The 10,855-nt window shown below is 50.4% G+C and overlaps 1 protein-coding gene across 6 annotated transcripts in view; it reads left to right on the top strand.

The window, feature by feature from the left end:
* Positions 1-1,521: 1,521 nt before the first annotated feature.
* PTPN14 (protein tyrosine phosphatase non-receptor type 14) overlaps positions 1,522-10,855 on the top strand; it is a 149,699-nt gene continuing 140,365 nt past the window's right edge. For 2 of the 6 annotated variants that reach the window (XM_036342258.1, XM_036342259.1), the window contains exon 1: positions 1,522-1,661. The gene's annotated coding sequence lies outside the window, so the exon portion shown is untranslated. The remainder of the gene's footprint in view (positions 1,662-10,855) is intronic. The other 4 variants (XM_036342260.1, XM_036342262.1, XM_036342263.1 and 1 more) reach the window with 3 other exon arrangements.

The following is a 10,855-nucleotide window of genomic DNA, read 5'->3' as shown; positions in this document are numbered from 1 at the left end:
TGACTTCAAGGACCCTTTTCAATCTAAGAAAAGTTGGAAGGACTGGGCCTTGAGTCCTGGTAGAGTGATTCCTAAGGCATGTTTCAGGCAATGCAAAGGACCACGGAAATGTAGGCAAACTTTAATTCTACAGCTACGGAAGCCAAGGCTTTCGGCTGGAATACTCAGTCGGCCCATGGGTCACCAGCAGCGCAAGGCCTAACGCCTTGGGTCCCTCTCCAGGCTCCGTGCTTTTCCCATCAAACCGGCTGCGGGCCATTAACTCCACCTCCGAAAGTGCTAAGGAAGTTGCCTCCCAGTGCCTGCCCTGGCAGGGTGGGGCGAGTTTGTGGCTTGGAAAGAACCGGGAAAACGAACTATACCAACTCCTGGCGCGCAGAAACGGCTTTTGCGATTCCAGGAGAGGGGTGTGTGTGGGATGGGGTGGGTGGATTAAGACAGCAGGTCCAGCGGCCTGAGGTGCCGGGTGTCCTGGAGAGAGAACCCTGAGATTGGCTGCTCAGTGAAGCCACCCATTATCTCCTGGTCCCCGTCCCCAAGTGCAGTGGCTGCATGGGGACGTCCTGGTTGGGGGGCTTCCCGATAGAGGACGGACTGTGCCTGCTCCAGGCCCGAGTGGGCAAGTGGCCGCCGCGGTCCTGCCCCTGCGGTTTTCCGAGGTCTCGGTGGGATTTTTCCGTTTTCCCGCTTTCCGCCCCCACCGCGAGGTTGGGCTGACTACGGTGGCTCTTCCCTCGCCAACCCTGCGACTCTCACTCCGGGGAGGTGAACCCCGTCCTCCCCGCTCTGCCCCCACCTTTACAAACATTTCCCCAAACCTGCCGCGTTCAAAGTGCGCCACTTCTCCGGGGCCTGCGGAAGGAGCTCGGGCAGCCCGGCATTCCTCGGATTCCAGCGCCGTGACGTCCCCGGGGACCGCGCGCCTCCCGCTCCCGAGCTCGGGCTCCGCTTCCGCGCACCCCGGGCGCCCCCGCCCCGCCCCGCCGCGCGCGCCCGTCCCCCCCGGCGCGCGCCCTCCCGGCCGCATTCCTCCCGCCCCGGCCGCGCGCCTCGCGCTCCCTCCGCCTCCCGGCCCCCCGCGCCACCGAGCCGGCCCGGGGGTGGGGGAATCGCGGCCGCCGGCGCCTGCTCCGTCCCCTCCCACTCGCACGGCCCCTTCCTCCCTCCTCTCCCGGCTGCTCGCGTTTCCTGCCACTCGGGCTCTCTGGCCCTTAAAAGTTCTTTCCAACTTTTCCTCCCGAGCGGGCGCTGGCAGGGGCAGGTTGCTGCGCTCGGGCTCGCTCTGCTGCCTGCTCTCCCAGCTCTGGTCCTCGGGGAGCCGCAGACACTTCAGTGGCCTCTGGCGGTCCCTCCCCTCCCACTCGAGCCATCCTCCCCGGCCTGCTGGCTGCGCCCCTATTCCGCCCGCAGCGCGCGGGACACCCTCGGGCTTAGGGGGCTCTCCTTTCCTCCGGCTCCGTGCGCCCCTGCGCGCACTCTGGCGCCCGGATCGCGGCGGAACCCTCCCTCCCCTTTCGCCTCCTCCGGCTCTTTCCCTTCGCCCCTCCTCCGCCAGCCACTGGAACCCATTCCTTGGGGAGCTGGGGCTCCGCCGCGGCGGTGGAGGGACAGTCCGCCTTTCCGCGCGGGACTCCAGGGCTCCGACCGGGCCATGTAAGCAGGTAAGCGCCGTCTGGGGCGGGGGAGTCGGGCCCGAGGTTAGGGGCCGCCTGGGCGCCCCGGGCGCCTCGCGGTTGACTTGGGCAAAGGCTGGCAAAGCGCACTTGGGCTCGGCGGCGCCGGACGCGGACAGGGCAGCGCGGGCGCGAGGTGGCCGGGCCGCAGGACTTCTCTGTTGCGGTGGGAGCCGTCCGCTGTGAGGCGCACAGCTTGTCTGGGGAGTTAAGGGGGAAGGTGAGAGCCGTCTGGAGAGCTTGTGGCTAACCCACACCCTCGCCCTCTCCTCCTCATTCCCTCCTGCTTTTGGGCAGGAGACAGGGCCTCGAAAGGGCAGCTGGCGATACCCAGGGGCTGGGGACAGGAGAATGAAAGACAAGGACATTGCTGTCGCTCCAGCGGAGACAGACAGGCGTCCCGACCCTCCTCTGCCCCGTAGGGGGACAGGATCTTGTGAGGGAGAGGAGTTTTTCTGCCGTCCCACTAGGCCCCGCCGTGCCACCAAACTGCTGGGCTTCTTGGTCCCGACTTGGGTGGTCAGGCTGGCTCCCAGGGAAAACCTGTGGCCACATCATTTCAGAATAGGTCACCACCTCCAACTTTGAAACCTCGGTGTAGGAACAACTTCTGAGGGTGGTGTTAATACACTCCCTCCCTGGCATGACTCCTACATCTGGGTTTTGAATACTCGTAAGTGGGGTCTCCACCTTTTTGAAGGAGCAGGGAGGTAGCTCTGCCCCTACCTCCGTTTCTGTCACCCCCCCCCCACCTACACTTGACGGGGATTGTGGGGTTTTTAGGAACTGGCTGTCGCAGGGTCTTTGTGAAGGTGAGGAATCTCTAGACTGCAGGTTACCGGGTTTCCACCAGTGTGCGAATTTCTTAAAATACATGGGTTCATTCATTCATTCATTCATTCAACAAACCTAGCATTGAACTTCTACTCTGTGCTCGGAACAAGGGACTCAAAGATGCTGAAAGAAGATCTCAATGCAGCCTCCTGGAGGCAACCCCCGGGCCAGTGAGCAATTGCAGTGTTGTGAGAACGGCCAGGGAAAGCTTGGTCCTGGGTGTGAGGCTGCGCTCCCCTGGAGGATGTGGGTAGAGGAAACAGTCATCCAAAAAACATGTACCAAGAGGTCATACCTGTCCAGAGGCCGGAGGGGGTTTTAATGTATCAGAAATTAAACCGGAAGCATGTTACCCACTCAATGGGAATCAGATATCTCTCGGAGGAGCGCAGCCTCCTTTTGGACACACCTGCATGCCCGAGGCTGTTCCTACTGGGAGCCGCGGTGGTGCGACCATCTAAATTTTAGTTCGCGCTAGTTGGCCCATACTGGGCTTCATTAGAATGGTATTGATTCCCTTTTAAAGAGCAGTTTGACGGCCACAGGTGATAATGCTGCAGAGGTACACACTCTAGGACATCGGTTCTCAACCTGTGTGTCGCGACCCCTTTGGGGGTCGAACGACCCTTTCACAGGGGTCGCCCAAGACCATCGGAAAACACATATATAATTACATATTGTTTTGTGATTAATCGCTATGCTTTAATTATGTTCAATTTGTAACAATGAAATTGGGGGTCACCACAACACCAGGAACTGTATTAAAGGGTCGCGGCATTAGGAAGGTTGAGAACCACTGCTCTAGGATGAAAGTTACCTATCTTTTGGTGACGGGGTGAAAAGTGTGTGCCAAAAAACGGATGGCCTTCGTGCCTGGGCGCTGAACGGCCTGGTGCACTTTCCCCAGATCTGAATGCGCGGCCATGCTGTGCAGAGCGCGCGTGCGTGTGCGTCTCTGTGTTTGTTAGAGTGTGCTCTCCTTTAGAAAGTCATTACTGCTTCAGCACCGTCGTCGTAAGGACTACTTTTCCTTCCTTGGAAACTTTATTATAAACACTTCTGGCAGGTGGTTGTGGCCTGATGGCCCCGGACTCAGCAGCCTCCTGCCTGGAAAAGTTCCTTCCAGAGCAGTGGCATTCTCTGCGTGGTTTGCCTTTCAAGGGTGCCTCTTCACCGGGCTGAAGTGGCGGTGTAGTATTATTCATAGTGGCTGAGGTGGCAGAGGGCCAGCTTCCAGTGACCTCAGGCCAGTACAGCAGAGTGGGAAGAGCGCCCTGACTTCCTACAATTTGGGGTGTTTATCCAAGCCCCTCCACACACCTCTTATCTCAAGAACAGCCCCTTGATGGGAGCTTTCCTGAAGGTGTAGGACCTGCATGAGAGAAATGGCTGAAGAGCAGCTTTCTCGCCAACCCGACGCACCTTCCCAGTTTCTACTGCTGGCTCAAACACGTAGTTACTGGGAACGCTGCGGTTATTCAGGCTCGCGCATACGGTGTGGCATGGACCGCGGTGATGGGAAGAACAGTTAGATTATTTTAATGCGGAAGAACCTAAAGAATTCAGAGAAAATTTCAGATTTTTTAAGGCGAGGTCTTACTGTCCTGAATGGATGGGCCAGGGGTCAAGAAGTATGATGATTTTTTCCCTAGTGCTTTCTAGCCTTATTAAGCGCTTTTTTTTGTTTTGTTGTTGTTGTTCTTAAAATGGGGAGCGAACATAAACCCTTTGACTGCACATTGTATGTAGCCCACCCGGGTTTCAGATTCTTGTCCTTGTTCATCTCCTAGCCTGCATTTGAACTTCTTTACATAGTCACCAAGCCTGTGTATTTTTTCTGAACTCACTCTAAGCCTCGGAACAGTGCTGTCACTTTGTTAGAGATAAGACAGGGGAAAAGAGATAAGATGAACCACTTAATTAGCCAATTAAATTACTGCTGCTTGTGCTGATTAAAAAGAACACGGGAAAACAAACACGTTTTGGTAAAAAGGAGGTTATGATTAATGTCTAAGAGAAGACGGTGATCCCTCCTCATGACTTAATTTACCTTTCCCCTGTCTAGGGGGGTGGTGGCCAGTTTTGCAGCTTCCCTGGCTATCAGTGTGAAGGATCAGGAAACCAGGAGCAGGAATATAGCTAGGCTTGCATTCCCACTCTGCCATCTTTTCAGCTGTGTGATGTTGGAAGGTCTTCGCAGCCATTCAGAACCTCAAATTCAATCTCCATCTCTTCTCATCGACATGACGGGGTCGGTAGTATCTAACTTGGCGGAATCTTTGTGGGGAATTCAGCGTAATGCTATATGCCCCCTTCCTAACATAGTGCCTCACACAGAGTAGGTGTTGGATTAAGGATGGCTATTTATATGTTCCAGGAGTTCTCTGTGGCCATGAATGTGCTCTTTGTGTCACTTTTTCCCCCCCGGCAGCCTGAATTCACATGCGTGCCAACATACACATAAAGCTTTGTCTTTGACTTTTGGTCTATTGGCTCAACGCAAACGGGTTGGCTGGCAGCTGCCACGCGGCCCCTCCTGTAGGAGGAGGTTGACATTTGCAAGACCAGGCAGTAGGGAAGCTTGAGGAAGGAAAGCCCCTTAGAGAAAGATTGAGAAAAGGGTCCTTTTCCCTGTGTGCTACTTACTATAACAGGGTCCAGGACTAATAGAAGGATCCTGGCATTTAAAAAAAATTTTTTTAAATTAATTTCAGAGAGGAAAGGAAAGAGAGATAGAAGCATCAATGATGAGAGAGAATCATTGATCGGTTGCCTCTTGCATGCCCCCTACTGGGGATCCAATCCTCAACCCAGGCATGTGCCCTCACCTCCTGATTCATAGGTCGATGATCAACCACTGAGCCACACTGGCTAGGCAGGATCCTGGTAGTTCTGATGTTGAAAACCAGTTAATGAAAGAATGTTGCAATAAATATATCCGCCTTTAGCAAGAAGGCAAAAGCTTCCCTAAGGAATGTCTTTGCAACCTGATTTCCTTCTTTGAAGCCCAAATACAGAGTCAACTTCAACACCTCTCCTGGAATGCCAGCCTCAGGTTGCTTGAGCTCTAATGTTGCCTTTCATCTGAGCAGCCTAAAGTATTTGACAAACATTAACTCCTTGATCTTCATATCATCCTCCCAGGAGGAGGGAATGTTAGAAGGAAGAACAACTCAGAAAACATCAGCAGGGCAGGTGTGTAGTATGTGTTCTTGAAGCAGAGTGGATTGTCGGTAGCCTAGAACTGGTTAACCTGCATGTAGTTTGCTTGCAGGCCAGGAGGACAGGGGGAGAAAGCCCAGGTAAAATGCAGATCTGGCTGGGCTTGCCACAATGGGAAGGGAGAGGAAATCTACGCTACCCAGACCAGCCTTGCCTTTGCCATACATTGCATGCATGCTGATTATGAAAATAAATAATCTCTGAATTATTTATAATTCTGAATGAAAGGATATGATGCAATACTTGTGGATAAGAATTACAGTGGCTGAAGATAAAAGGTAAGGGGGACTGTAAGTACCTTTCTGGGACATAGGGGTGGTTATGCGTCTAAGTTGGATTATAAATGGCATATTAACATTGTTTTAATTTCCTTTCCCTTTTTCCTGTGGGTTCTATATTCCTTGGCTTGGTTTTGTCTTGCTCTCCCGTCAAGCTTTTGTTTGGCTTGCTTCATGGTCCTTGCTATCGGAAAAAAACATTTTGTGGCCATTCTTAGATCAACCTTGTGTGTAGAATTTGATACGTGGCTGATTTAGCTTAGTTCCTTAGGGGACTTAATTAGGCTTATAATTGGCTTGACCCAGAGGCCTATTGCATATCCTGTAACTGGAGGTGGCCATCCCATATAAGTGCTTAATGCTGGTCAACAGGGAGGTGTCTGGGAGACAACGAGAAAGGGTGCTCTTGCATCCTCACAGAAGCATAATATCCTCTTCACATCTGAGATGGAGAGTTCAGTAGTGAATTATATTCCTAATTTGCCTCCCAAGTTTCTTTCTTTCTTTCTTTCCTTTTTTTAGCTCCCAGGGAAAAATCACTCCTTGTTAAAAATTAGCAAAAGTTCCTCATGCTTCCTTTTGCACACAACATAGCCTTGACTAACACTTCATTTCCTCAAGAGTTTGGAAATCCATCTTCTGGGAGTTCTTTCTTTCACACTCCATTCCCCTTGAGTAGCTGGGGCATTAGCTAAGGCAACAGATCTCAAAGGCCAGTGAGCACTGGAATCACCTGGAGGGCTCCTTCAAGCTCAGAGTGCCACTCCCCACACCCACTCCAGCTTCTGATTCAGTCCGTAGGTCTCGGGTGGGGCCCGAGAATTTGGAACTCAGTGGTGCTCACACTGCTGGTCCATGACCAGCTGCACTTTGGGAATCCTGGAACTACGGAATCCACCCCTGTCCTCAGGCTTGGTAGGTAGTCACTTAAGTTTTTCACCGCATTGGTTTGACCAGTTCTGTTCCTGGTTGTTGTAGGGCTCTGGAGAGGCCCGGAGTCACTTAATGGGCACTTAGGCCTACCCAGGCCTGTGGAGATCCCGAATGGGAGGTTTCCATTTTGGTGGAACTGCTTGGCTGTCACCTCCCAATCCAGACCCCACCGCTTGGTTCCAGACAGTTTGGTTTATCTGGTACTCCCATCCATCTGGGTATCCCATGTACACACCACATCCTACCTGTTTCAAGGTGAACTCGCTAGTTTCTTGCCACAAAAAGGGCTGCTTCTGTATCAGTCAGTGGCACTGCCAGCTGTTGAATTAGCTGCCCAAGCCAGGCCCTTAGAATTCTCTTCCTGTCACTCTTTCTTTGCAAACCCCCAACCTCTACCCTCAGACGCCAATAACCAACCCTTCGATCCTTTGAGTTTTTGTCTCTAAAATACCTTTAATTTGCTCCTATCCCTCCACCCCCACTGCCTTTCGGGATGGTTCAAGAGTTTCAAAGGCAGTGTTCCATATAGTCTTCACCTACTTTTTGAAAGAGTTTTTAAAAAACACAAATCTGTTTTTCATGTTATTTAAATTCCTTGTCTACTTCTTTTTACCTGTATGACAAGGCTTCTTTACCCCAGACTACCTTCCCATTCTCATCTGCTTCCCTCCCTCCCACCTCCCACGCCCCTCTCCTCATGAACACTTGGTGGTGCTTAATTTCCCTTCTCCTCGGTTACCTACATTCCTACCCTGACTGCCCTCTCCCCCTTGCTGCCCATTCCGCCAAAGGTCCACCTTCTGACCACCAGTTAGCATTCCTTTCTTTATAGTCTCATAGCACTTTGCACTTACCTATATTGGTAAGTTTTATCTTGCCATATTATATGTTTGCCTCCCTGTCTCCTTTTTTTAAATAAAATATATTTTATTGATTTTAGAGAGGAGGAGAGTGGGAGAGAGAGATAGAAACGTCAATGATGAGAGAGAATCATTGATTGGCTGCCTCCTGCACGCCCCCTACTGGGGATCAAGCCCGCAACCCAGGCATGTGCCCTTGCTGGAATCGAACCTGGGACCCTGCAGTCTGCAGGCTGACACTCTATCCATTGAGCCAAACCAGCTAGGGCTCCCTGTCTCCTTTGTTAAGTAACTTATAAGTGTCTCTAGAGCAGCCGTGTTTCACTTGGTTCAGAATCAGAATCTCCACCCTAGCTGGATGGAGGTTGGTTAGCAGTAGCCATGTCTTAAGGTTACTGATGCTCACTCTATCCCAGTGTTCCCAGCACGTTAGGTGATTTTATTAAATCTTTCAACAACCCTGCGAAGAAAGTACTATTATTACCGCTATCTTGCAGAGAGTGAAATGGAGTTGATTTTTTAAAAAGTGTTTATAGATCAATGGATGAATGCATTTCTGAAACGCTGACCGGAGGGTCTAGAGCCCAGTCTGGTTTGGTATTTCTTACTGATTCTGTTACAGGAGGTGCAGTGCTCTCTGAAAATTACATCATGTTCATGACTATATTGATTTCTAAAACTTAAGCAGATATCATTGCTATTTACTGTACGCATCTTATTTGTTCCCTTGAGGAGATGAGTCACATCCCTAAGCTGGTACTCTGGTTCTTAATGTTGTTCTGCTTTACTTGGATACTTTCAAAGATGTGATCGTTTCCCCCCTGACTTTTCAAACCTGGGAAAGCTTGCGGGTCTAGGGAGTGCGACTATCATAGAAGAATTCATAAGTAAGAACATTTGGGGTTGAGGCATGAAACAAAATTGTGTTTTGCAGAAATACTCAGTATTCGAACTCTGAGTGACCCGTGTTTGAATGAGAGAGAGAGAGACAGACAGACAGAGACCCTTCATGACACTGTCCCCGCAGACTTGCCAACCTGCTCTTCACCATCTAGAACCATAACAAGCAGCACGGGTATCATTCATGTTTTCCCCAGGTCACAAGATGGGCTCTCCCCATTTTGTAGTTCTCAAGTAAAAGGCACCAGGGCGGATTTCCTGGTCATGAAAGTGAATTTGGTGTGAATCACGTGTGCACATTATACACACTTCAACTTGATAGGTAAGGTTCTCCACAGATTTATGTCCCACGATTCCCCAGGCTCTGCCAAGCTGCCGCTGTTTCCTGAACAGACCCAATCATTTCCCACCTCTGCTTATGCTCTTTCCTCGCCCAGGGATCCTAACACTCCGCATTGCCCTGCAGTGTCCCCGGAGGCCCACTGTAAATGCCACCTCTCTGGGTGCCTTCCCTGATCTCGCTCCATGGCCACGCCCTTCTGCCACTGTGCTCTTGGCATTTCACTCTCTGTGCTCGGTGTCCTGGTTAACCTGCCTCAGGCCTCTCGTTAGCCTGTCAGCCACCGGAGCTGCCACCTGCCTCCCTCCCAGACTGTCCCTTTTCTGCTGCGGGTCACCTGTAGCTGTTCATTCCGGCCTGTCTCCTTCTTGCCCCAGGAATGCCTTCGAGGCTGTCTTTTCTTCCTTTATTATGCCACTCCTTCAGTGATGCCAGCTATCTCAACATCTTTTATCTTTTTTGTCACCTGTCCCACTGCTCCCTCCTGTCCCAGGGCTGCCAGTGTGGACACCAGACCACCCCTTACACTACAGACTCTTGTTTTAAACAGTCTGATATTTTCACTCCCCTGTTTGAAATCTTTACTGCTACTTTATATTATTATTATTTTTTAAGGAAGCTTTATTTTTATTTTTATTTTTCAGAGAGAGGCAAGGAGAGGGAGAGAGAGTTAGAAATGTCAATGATGAGAGTCATTGATTGCTGCCTCCTGCACGCCCCCTACTGGGGATCCAGCCTGAAACCTGGGCATGTGCCCTGACTGGGAATCTTCGTAACCTCCTGGTTCATAGGTCGACACTCAACCACTGAGCTATTTTATATTATTGAGAGATGCATATGTGTCTGTAGTAAAAGCTGTAAGGAATTGTCAGATGGATAAACACCAGATAACAGGGGGTGAGGAGTGGAGGAGGTAAAGATGGAGATGCGGTATTTTATTTCCTAAGCTGGGTGGTGGGGACATGGGTGTTTACTATATTCTCCCCTAAGTCTCTGAAAGGTCGAAACTCTTTCATTTTAGGAACACACCACGTTGCCCACGGTTAAATGCAGGCTCCCCAGCAGAGCATTCAGGGCTCTGCCCCCACAGCCCCTGTTCCCACCTAACCGAACTTCTAGCTTCAGCTGGTCTCTCCTAGCGCCCTGTCACTCTGCTCCAAACATTGCCCATGGTTGAAACCTGTGGTTTTGACTCCTGCTGTCACTGTTCCTTTTCCCTTGAATTCTCTTTCACGTCTGCTCACATCACCGCCTCTTTTGTTCTTTAATGTCTAGTATGATTTTTATGTCTTCTTAGATATTTTTGTCTGACCTTTCTTTTTATCGTTAGGGAGAGGTCATTGCCACCTGACCCATCTCCGTATTGGTACTTTGCATTCTTTACCCTGATATACTTCACATTGGATTAGTATTGTTTGTTCATCTGTCTCCCTAAAGTTGTAAGCTCTTCCAGGACCTGTTTTATGATTTATTTACCTTTGAGTTCTTGGCACCTGCTGCCAGGTAGATGCTCAATAAGTGGGGATTGTTGAGTAGTAAATGTAAGATTAATGTTTTTAATTCAAGTAATTTAAAATATTTAATGATTGATTTGAGAGAGAGAGATTTGTTCCACTTATTTATGCACTTATTGGCTGATTAGTATATGTGCACTGACCAGGGATCAAATCGGCAACCTTGACATGTAGGGATGATGCTCTAACCAACTGAGCTATCTGGCCAGGGCTCAAGTCATTTTTGTAAAAAAATATGATTTTTTAAAATTGATTTTTAGAGAGAGAGGAAGGGAGAGGGATGGAGAGATAGAAACATTCA

Source organism: Myotis myotis, unplaced genomic scaffold (assembly GCF_014108235.1).
Source record: "Myotis myotis isolate mMyoMyo1 unplaced genomic scaffold, mMyoMyo1.p scaffold_m19_p_18, whole genome shotgun sequence".
Taxonomy (NCBI): Eukaryota; Metazoa; Chordata; class Mammalia; order Chiroptera; family Vespertilionidae; genus Myotis; species Myotis myotis.
Note: the sequence above shows the minus strand (reverse complement) of the source record. Positions and strands in the feature narration are given on the sequence as shown.